Below are 11,202 nucleotides of genomic sequence, written 5' to 3'. Positions count from 1 at the left end.
GCTTCCATTAGAACAGTTTACATTATTTAATGCAAACGATCTCCGATAATTACTATCGGTCTATTTTCTTTTGCGACTAGTGAACTGGGTTCATTTCGTTGAAAATTGTATTATAGTCACATTACGCTCAGGACAACCAATATACATTTCTAATCCTTTTAAATCCAAAAGCAGTTGTCTTCTCTTTGTAATTTCAAAAGTTTATTTTAAGCTTTAATTACTTTTCGAACGAAAATTCGGGAATTTTTTTGAAGAATATACGATAAGAAAATCGTTGGAATTGGATAATACATTTTTATTTGTAGTCACTGGTACCGCAAGAAATTTATTTTTAAAATTCTTTATTTTCCCTTTAATAAGCTCAATTTTTTATTTTACAATTTTGTATATTTCAGTATGAAAGTGAACTTAAGGGTGATTTGCTACTCGTACGAGAAAGTTTGTCAAGTGCTTTTATTGTACACCTCAAATGCATTAAAATAGTTCGTATGTACCACGATTCGATCTTAAACTCTTTTGCAGATATTCAACGTTTTTTCAGCTATATACGGTTTCGTCAAAAATCTACTCATAATCCGTGACGTATTCATTTTTTGAACAAAAAAAAATAAATAAAAAGAACGTTAAATTTGTTTTAAGAAAAAGCCCTTCTACAGGTTTGAATTTAATTGTGAAAAAAACACACTAAACCTTTTAAAAACTGCAAAATTTAAAATTAATAAAAAAATTAATGTGCAACCTTGATAGAAAAATAAACGGCTTTGCAAATTTAATAAGCTTTTTAGGGGGCGTCGGCGGCCGCAACGATTTTGGCATGTCCTAGTCCTGGCAAGCAAGGTAAATGTCCTAGGTTCGAATCCAGCGGCCCTGCATTCGAATCCGACATGCTTGCAAATGGGGGGCTTTTTTTCAAAAACACCAAGGGTTTAAAAAAAAAGCTTTTTCAAAGTATCCGCATTTTTTGAATTCAACTGAACCAAAATGAAGAAATTTTATGCTAATTGGAAAGAAGTGGCAACAGCGTGAGAAAGAGTTAATTAAGGAATCTTTGGAAAAATTTCTTTCTTAGCTTTAACTTAATAAAAAAAGGACAAAAAAAGAAAGAAAAAATGAAACAAAACACATAAAAAAGTGAAAATAAACATAGTGAACATCAAAAGCAGAAAAAAGAGGATAAAATTTCTTTACTAAACACAGACAAAAAATACAGACGTTTTTAACTTAATAATAAAGCACAAAAAAGAAAATTCATCGTAATTTTTATGACGAAAACCGAGATAGTTGAAAAAACATTGAATGAAATGAAAGGAAATGTGAATTTATACAATGCAAAATATATTTTATATTCACTTTTCCACATCCCAAATGTATTTGTTAAATGTAAACATTGTTTGTAAATCCCAGGCCCTGAAGATGATCTCAATAAAAGATCGAAACGTTGGCAGGATAAAAAAAATGTTTTTCTGAAACCTACATCACACCCGACCGCATCTCACGATATCTAAATAAATATTGAATGAAATGTTGAATATCTGCAAAAGGGTTGAGAATAGGACCATGGTTCATACGAACATTTTTTTGGATTTCATACGTAAATGGCGATTTTTGTCGTACGCGTAGTGAAAAATCTGTATTAACAACTGGGTGTGTTGAACGACCAAATACGACCTTCATTAATTCGTAATAATATAATAATGAAGATGTTCTTTGGTTAAGATTAATACATATTAAAATAATTATCACGGAAAAATAAAGGCGCTGGTCTTCACTACCCTCACGACCGGGCGGTCGTGCAGGTTTAGCATAATTTGCGCCGTTAAACCAAGTAGAAACATTTTTCACTCTGTTTTTTATGCAACCTGAAATAAATCAAATACTGTCCATAGGACGTTAAATAAATCATGATTCTTTAGAATAGCTCCACATATGATGATGACGATAAGTCGGTACTAGTAAGTTGAGGGCTTGTTATTTCCCAAGCCTTATGGCATATTGTACTTAGTATCAGAAGTTGTAACCCTAAACTAATAAAAACGTACAAAAGAAGGAAAAAAATGGTTGTAGTGATGATAGTACAGCAAAATGACAACTTTATTTTTTCAGTCACACTGGAATCAAGATTCAAAACGACGATATTTTTTCCATGATTTCTTTGAAGAAACTGTTGATTTTGATTTTTTATGAGTAGCATCAGCTTAAAACAAACTGAAGCTAATGGTCATCAGGTATTTTCATGTACAAAAAACAGTAGGTTGAGTTTGAAATCCTTCTTCTAATAATAGTCATAATTAACATTTATATAAAAAATAAGAAAAACCAAGAAATTGTGTTTGTGTTGTCCTATTGATTGAGAATACGCCGTTTCATTTTGCATAAAGGCCTCAATAAGTGTTTTTTTAGTGGTTAAATCGATATGGAACAAAAAGAAGAGTCCGACAAATTTGAGCTTCAAGGGGTCACTAATTATTCACTTTGTACAGGAATGTGGCCGCAGTTGGACTCGGCTCGAGTGTGAACTGTAATTAGCTTACGATTAACAACAAGGGTTTTGTGGCCACTTTCGTGCTTGGGAATTATTTAAGCCGGTAGTCGGACGGTTGTGAAGGGGTTGCCTTCTTTTTGTAAAACTCGCCGAAATACGGCCTACTTAATATTTACATCATATTATTTAGCAAAGTAATGACTGTGGGCCATTAATTGAAACGACGGTTAGACGGGAGGTGCCGAACGGGCGGAAAAGATTGAAGGTGATGAAAGAGGGATTGTTATAGAGGGAGTAAGAGATTACGGTGCGATGGGGAAATAATTGGAGAAAAAGAGAGATATTCAGCGTGATACATAAAGAAAAAAAGAAAGAAATAAAGAAAGAAAGGGAGAGAGAGTGAGTGGGAGGGAGAGAAAAAGAGATTTGGTAACAATTTATTTATTAAAATAAACGCAAAAGTTAGGTTCCTAGAACCTTATCTTATACTTAACGTGTAATTACAATTATAATATTTGTTTCGTAGACGCCAGCGGGAGTAAGTATTGGATACCTACCCTTCAAGTCCGGCGCTACCAGGGATAGTTGCCGGCTGTTGCGTAATGAATTTGATGGATAAAAAATAGTTTAATAATTCGTTTGATAATTAAATTTATTAATTCACAATTTATGACATAAATACGGAAACTAGAATCTGGCCAGAAAACAAACAAAGTTAACGAGAAGAAATAAGCTATATAGAGAGAGATTAGTTGATATACAGAATGACAATGTTGAGAAGAAATGACTAAGGACGTTCGTACAACTTGTTGTCAACTCACGACAGGGAAGATCAAACGAGAAGTTGGGGGCTTATCTGGGAGCTTGAAATTGGAGTCTGGGAGCCACTCGCCGGACGAAGTCAAAGGTGCGTTCGTTTGTACCCGTCGGAAACCAGAGAGCGACTGGCTGAAGATAGCTGATGTACGTTCGTACGTGCAGGTCGAAGACCAGGCAGTGACTCACTCTTTTTGCGACGTCTGAAAATTGACCTGTTTCTCCTTCCAGCGTCTTGATCCTTACAAATTTTCCTTTTTCACAATTTTTCAACATGATAAATTTAAGATAACAAATGACAAGATTTCCCAACCAACCATTAATAAATAAAAATGTTTACATTGGCGTAAACAATATTTGTTTATAGTCCCAACAGACATAAAATAGAAATACCATAATATTTTAAAACAAACAGTGAAGTAAATGAATATAGTGAGAGTAAGATAAACTTATAAATTATATTTTTATACAGAGCATACTTTTATTGAGTAACCAAATTGGATTGGTTTTTTCGTAAAAGATTTATCGTAAGTTTCTTAACACTAGATTAGAACTTTATAGAACTGGAACATATTTTTACGATTTAAAAATGAAATAAAATACTAATAAAATGATTTTTAACCTTAAAGCATATAACAAAAAAGATAATAATAAAAGTAATAAATATAAGTTTTTTTATTTCTACCAAGGCGTTATATAGAAAGAATAATTGATGTTTTCTCATATAATCTACAAATTTAATAGTAGCTGTGTGTTTTTTACTTTTTATTAATGGAATTCTTAATTGGTTTAAATAAAATTTTGTAAAATATTTTACCTACCGCAATAAGTATATTAATTGGGCGGTAAGAGTCGAGTTTTTCAGATTGAGGCTTTTTTTTGGTACCGATATGGGTAAACTTTTTGAGCAATTCATTAAAAATATGGCACAATATAGGGTCTATTTTATTTGTAGTATGACAGAGTTTTAGAAATGTGAATGATATAATATCTGGTAAAGGTGCAATTGCTTTAGGGTTGTGCTATTGAGTGATTTAGTAAGAGAAAGAGAAAGAAAGAAAAAAAGAAAAAAGAAAGAAAGAACGAAAGAAAGAAAGACAGAAAGATAGACAGAAAGAAAGAAAGATAGATAGATAGATAGAGATTGATAGAGATAGATAGATAGATAGATAGATAGATAGAGAGAGGGAGAGAGAGAGAGAGAGTGTGAGAGAGAGTGTGATTTTTTCCTTATGCCAGTATCCCTGGAATGAGGGAGTTTATTGTTAATTTATTTACACGCTTCCATTTCAGTGATTACATATATTTCTTCTAGAAAATTATATATATATATATATATTTTTTACTACAATATTTATCTATCAATAGATCAATATGTGCTTCATAACCCTTCACCATGCCTACGTCATATTTATCCTTAGCAAACAGTGATTTATATTTGTATATTAATTTATCTATTTCCGATCGTTGCTGAATGTCTAGATGATTGACGAAAACATTAAAATTGGCTACTTCTATGTGTTCGTTAAAATTGATTTTATATTCCTTATTTATTTCATTCCTAGGTTTGCTTAGGATATCCGCATCTCCATTATTTTGTATATTTTGTTTGTTTTGTTAACCTCCCTCTTAAAAATCGATTAGAGGTGTGCGCGGCAAATTTCAAAATTAGTTTAAACAAATGTAAATGTGATTAAAAGAAGTATGAGGTTAACATGTAACGTCGACTTTCTTTTACATATATATATTTATATATTTCTATTAGGGATTTATATACATTTCTTTCTCTGACAAAACAAGATGGCGAATTTATAGTAAATTAAAGTCTATATTGTTGAGAAATTTGCAAGAATACTTCAGATATTTTTTTTTCAACCAGTTGATTCTTCTTCAGAGGCCAAGATCCCTCTGATTCAAGGGTGTTTTTTCGAATTAGGATGCTTCTCTCGATGTCATACATTGGGATCAGGAGAAAACGATGTGATCCCAGTCTTGAATCTCGGCTCCGCATGGACAGTTGTCTGACTCGACGATGTTAAACCGAGCAAGATATGTCACGATGTTTCCCGTAACCGCTTACGATCATTGTTATTTTTTAGTTGAGTGTAATTGGGGTGGCTAGTCTACTCCTTGTAGTAGGAAAATAATCCTTAGTCCGAAGAGCTTTGGATGAAGTTCCCACATTTTTTCTCAATTATGGACGGTCTGTTCTTTGCGTTTTCGTTGTATGCAGGTGATGGGAATTTTTGTAAAAGGAATGTCCAAGTCTTGGCTTGCAGCAGCTTCCTTAGCTCGTTTGTCTGTTTCTTCGTTTCCCCAATGCCCTGCGTGCGCTTTTATCCAAGAAAATGTTATTTTCCATCCTCTGTCTTATAACAAATGTACATGACGTTGAATTGCCATGGCCGTTACTCTACAATTTTTGTTGCTTTGTAAAATAGTGAAATGAAACTGTCGCAGTTTTCTCTATCTCGCTAGGTTCTTGGTTGCATAACCATTTTAAACTTTCATAGATTCTAGCATCTCCGCCTGGTTATTAGAACACCATCGGCTAATTTGAATTGCAGGAAAAATTGAGGTGAAATCCCATTTTCCTCATGTATAACGCTGCTGCAACCTACCAGGCCATTTATTTTCCTGCTGTCTCTGTATCCAGAGAATGTTGTCTCTTCGAAGTGTTTGTCGCAGATTTGTAATATCTCTGCAGGGCGAGAAGTCTTATTTAGTGGTATTGTTGTATCAATGTGTCACACTGTGTGAGACAATTCCCTTAATATTGTTTTGTTTACTCACTTTGGGATTTAAGCCAGTGAGAGAAAGACCTCCGCCCGAGTAAGACGCTCCGTTTAATAACTGGTCCTGTGAGTAAAACAAAATACTATTCCTTCAACTGTCGTTAAATTTTAATTTCATACTTATCTTATCAATGGTGTCGCTGGCAACACGGGACACTGGCCGTATGCATATAAGCAAAGCCACAAACAAAAAAAACTTATTTTAAGATTAAAAAAGGAAAAACCAGTGGGTTAAATTGCTATTTTTTGATATTTTATTTAATTTTGTTTTTGTGTGGCAGGTTAAGAAAGACGTCGGTCCCTGGTTCACGGAAAATGGGTCAAAAAGGGAAAAGGTCATACTGGCAAGACTACGCACAGGTCATACAAGGATTACACACGGGCACCTTCTAGCAGGAAATCGACCGCAAAGGTGCCCATTATGCAAAGATAGAGTAACAGTCGAGCACCTTTTCGATTGTAGAAGGCTCGACGTTTATAGACAATATTTTGGAATATCATCGGACCTGTGCGTAATCTTGGGGCACGGCAGCGGGCACAAATCGCTGTACCGGTACCTCCGGGCTATAGCGATCTTCAAATGTATATAGTTTATGTGTGTTTGTGCTGTGCGTGTGTTGTGTCTGAAGTGTTTGTGTCGTGTTTGTGTGGTGTTTATGTTAATACATTAGGATGAATGTAATTTATTTGGGTGAAAGGAAGGGGTTATTTACCCCGCCCCGAGGAATATCGAGTACTCTGGGGTGAGTGTGTGACGTCTGGAGAGTAAAAGTAAGTTATTAGCGCGAATGGAGTAGGTTCAACCCCGCCCTAAGGAATATCGAGTACTCTGGGGGAGTGAATGTGACCAGACTTCTATGTTTGTGGCGATATATATGTTATGTATTGTATGTTGTGTATCTATTCTTAAATTGACAACCTGAGGTACTAACAAGAGGCTAGGTTTTTAAAATAACGACGTAATATACAAGTAAAAACAGAGAGTCAGTAACCAGATCAAGATACTCAAATGGCTGCAGTTCAATACAAAATACGAGAGAAAGACAGGAAAGAGAAGGAATACACGCGGAGGGCCGGCGATGACCTCAGCTGTTTGTTGGCCCATAAACCTTCCTCTTTATTATATCTTGTTTAAAAGTCTCACTTTTATTTTGTAATATTTAAACTATTAAAATAATTTTCTAATGATATAAAATTTTAATTTTGTGTTTTTCATTTCTTTTAATTGTAACATCTCAAAATTCATCCATTGTAACAAATAAAGGTCAATTTTATTGTTAAAGGTAAAATCAATAAAAAAATGTATCTGGCAAATTTGAAAAATTATAGTCAGACCGATCGAGGGATTTCCTCTGGGACCTAGACAAAGTCTAGGTTGGGCCCTGCACTTCCTTAAAAACAATTACTAGTTAATTCTGACAAATGTTATATCTGGGTCCTATGGGGCAGAAATCATTCTTAATCGCTGTGTATGTTTTTATAATTGTATCTATTTTTAAGAGAATAGGAACGCAGCTAGAAATTACATTTGTGGATTCATGGGAAATCGTTTTATAGTCTTTTAGAACTCTTAACAGTATTTAACGTTGAACTTGCTTTATTCGTTGAATATTTTTTTTTCTTTTTTAAGGCTCCTCGCCAAGCTTGGACCGCATAGGTAAGTACGGGTACAATTGCGCCTTCATATATTATTCTTAATGCGTGAAAGAGACGAGTGTGTGTGAGAGAAAGGCGGAAAGATAGGTAGATAGTTACATAGATAGATGAATAGTGTCACATTTCAATTCATTTCAAAGTGACAATGTTATGATTTAGATTTCGTTATTAGGTCTAGAGTAAAAAAAAAAAAAGAGAATAGGGAAGAGACAATCGAGTCAGGGAGGTGAACAAGATTCCGTGTAGATGAGAGACAAGAGAGGTGTGCGATCCTCAAAAGTGTTGTATTCCCTAAAAGTCCTTCGGTCCACTGCGAATTGACTGGAAATAGTGGGTACATATCCACCCTTGTTGTAAACGTTCTGGCAAACGCTTTATAGGAAATTACTGTTTATTTAAATTTATAAAAAGTTTTAATTGTTTGTTTGGAATTTAAAAGGAAATTTATTATTTTCTTGTGTGTTTAATAAATTGTTTTCAAACTTTAATTACATTTTATTTTAAAAAGGCACCTGATCGGCTGTATTCAGGTTCGATCAAGACCTCTGGGGCTCTGCTTCTCATAAAAAGGATTCAGAGTTGGGCCCGTCTTGTTGAATCGAGAATAGATCCTGACAAATAGATAGATAGAAAAACAGATGGATAGAGAGAGTTTTACTCCTAGTTTGTGGCTGGCACGGAATGTTTTGAACTGAACAAAATCTAAGAAGACTGAACAGAACGGCTCCATAAATCAGTTTTTCACCGTCAAGTGGATTTACGTAATCCGGTATAGATTCGCGCCGTGTGATCCTCTGAGCAGGTGGATGGTGGAGATTTATCGTATATGGATCTAAAAAGCTGGTTCCATGGGGGGGGGTCTGACCTCGTATGTTGTTATTAGATGGAAAAGAGATAAGTGGCCTTTGAACAGGCTCTTATTCAATTACCAGCCCAGAGGAACACTACACCGGACCAAAACACAACGACTGGGGGTTCATAATCTCCCCTTTCTAACACGATTACCGAGGAATCAACGGGCGACCCTCGAAACGTTCGGATAGGGCTTTTCACCAGGCAGATTGACAATTTTATCGATATAAAAACATCTGTACTAATTTCTCGTGTTATGTTGACATTACTTGTTTGTAGTTTTAAAGTATGTTTGATTTCATAAATTAAAACATGATGCGTTTTAGAACGTATGATGATTGTTTAACCTATGGACATACATAATGAGATCAGAGAGATAAAACAGTAATTTTTTACTTATATACATTCAATCTTGTTTTGTGTTGTATTTAAGCTAGAAATTGTGACATAGTACAAATTGATTACGGTTAATAAGGATAATTTTTTTCAGCAATGAAAATTTCCTAAATATTTGGCTATTTGATACAATAGCTTTTATTTTTTTCCAAAACAAAGATTGTGAGTCTCTCGTGAGATATTGACGTTAAGTTTTTTCGGAGGATCTACGGAAGAGGTCAACACAGAAAAAAACTTCCTTTCGGTTTTCGCTGACCTTTCGACAGTTTTTATACTCTCATCTTCAGGGCCTGTTTTATTATCGTATAAAAAACAACAATTGAAAACATGAAAAAACAATTGCACAAAAATTGAAATTTTTTATATATATCTTACACCTTAATGGGGAAATAAAAAGACATGGTGTCGTGGGCACAGAAGTACATTACGTTTTTTAGTGCTCAATAATTTAAAAAAATTTAAAAATTACAATTATAGGTACAAGTGAAAACTTGGTCGAGAAAAGGTTACCTCGTAAAAGTCTAAAAAACTAGTAAAATATCCTTTTTTTCCAGGTACATGTGATCACAGTGTGTTTCTNATATTTAACTTTTTTTACATTTAAAAATATTCTACATTTCACAGATTAAAAAACAAACCCTCTTCGACGAGAGGAAACAAAGGCTCTGAGAAATAACCCCGACCAAATGATGGCGACTTAATCTGTGATCTTAATGTAGAATATTTTTAAATGTAAAAAAAGTTAAATATATATATATATATATATATATATATATATATATATATATAAGAGAAACACACTGTGATCACATGTACCTGGAAAAAAGGATATTTTACTAGTTTTTTAGACTTTTACGAGGTAACCTTTTCTCGACAACGTTTTCACTTGTACCTATAATTGTAATTTTTTATTTTTTTTAAATTATTAACTTATTAAATTTGTATTTTTATTTCCCCATTAATGTTTAAGAAAGATGTATAAAAAAAAATTTCAATTTTTGTGCAATTGTTTTTTCATGTTTTTAATTGTTGTTTTTTATATGTTTTTTATATGATAATAAAACAGGCCCTGAAGATGACAGTATAAAAACTGTCGAAAGCTCGGCGAAAACCGAAAGGAAGTTTTTCTCTGTATCGACCTCTTCCGTAGATCTTCCGAAAAAATTTCATGTTCCAGCAGGTCGATAACCCAGCTCATAGATATTGACGTTGTTTGTTTATTTTGTCATTTTCTTTGAAAGAGTTGGCGAGTAAGATGGCCTAACGCGATTTTTATTTTTTGAAACGGCCCGATTGGACGTGGTTTGAGCGGATATGCTTCGACTAGTTGAGTCATAAATAAATAAAGAGGTTGTGGCGCAGAGGGGGTTGATCTACCACTTACAGTTTGAAATCTCAGCGAGGAGTGAGTTGACTGAGGGAGTGATGAGGTTAAGAATCTCTCGCTAAGTGACAGTAGAGCTAATGTGATCCCGAACCCCAGGACTTCGGAATCTTCACTAATTCAACACTGTCACTCACATGTCCGTAATAGGGGCTGCAGCCCAAAACAAAGACACCGATTATTTTTGACCCTCGAGCTCAGTATAACTGGGAAACTGATGAAAGATTGATTTACTTTTCATAGAAGAACTGTACAAAAGACAAACGATTGAAAATTTGAAAATATTAGAATTGGCCACTTATGGCGATTTTGTGGTCACCTGAATCGAAATGAAAATTATTTTTATTATTTCTGGTAAGAGATGGTATACCATCCCCAAGCGCATATACATTGATTTTTTTAAAGCATCATGACTAAATACCGGATTGCCGTGCAATTGCATCTTTTTATTGCTAATTCCGTTTTGAATGAAACTAAGACACTGATTAATTATTTTGATACAAAATGATGTTAGAATGAAATGTTAGTGCCACGAGCGGATTCGAACCCAAGACATCCTCATTAGTACCTTGGCGCTCTACCACTTGAGCTATCGTGACTTAGTACCCAAGACACCAAATCATCAACTCAACCTACACCTATTTAAATTTTCTTCTTTCGTCGCTAATATTGAAATACCGTGTAATCACAATCTGTATAATCGATTTTGTAAAAATTGAATTGTTTTTCCGATATATGTCTTTTTACAGGTACATGTGAGCAATTTCATATTATATTTTTAATATACCGATATATCATTAAATTCTATTGCTTTTTATTTT

The sequence above is a fragment of the Cimex lectularius genome, unplaced genomic scaffold, assembly GCF_000648675.2.
Source record: "Cimex lectularius strain Harlan isolate CLEC.00 unplaced genomic scaffold, Clec_2.1 scaffold15, whole genome shotgun sequence".
In the NCBI taxonomy this organism is placed as follows: domain Eukaryota; kingdom Metazoa; phylum Arthropoda; class Insecta; order Hemiptera; family Cimicidae; genus Cimex; species Cimex lectularius.
The sequence above is the reverse complement of the archived record's forward strand: the minus strand, read 5'-3'. Positions refer to the sequence as shown.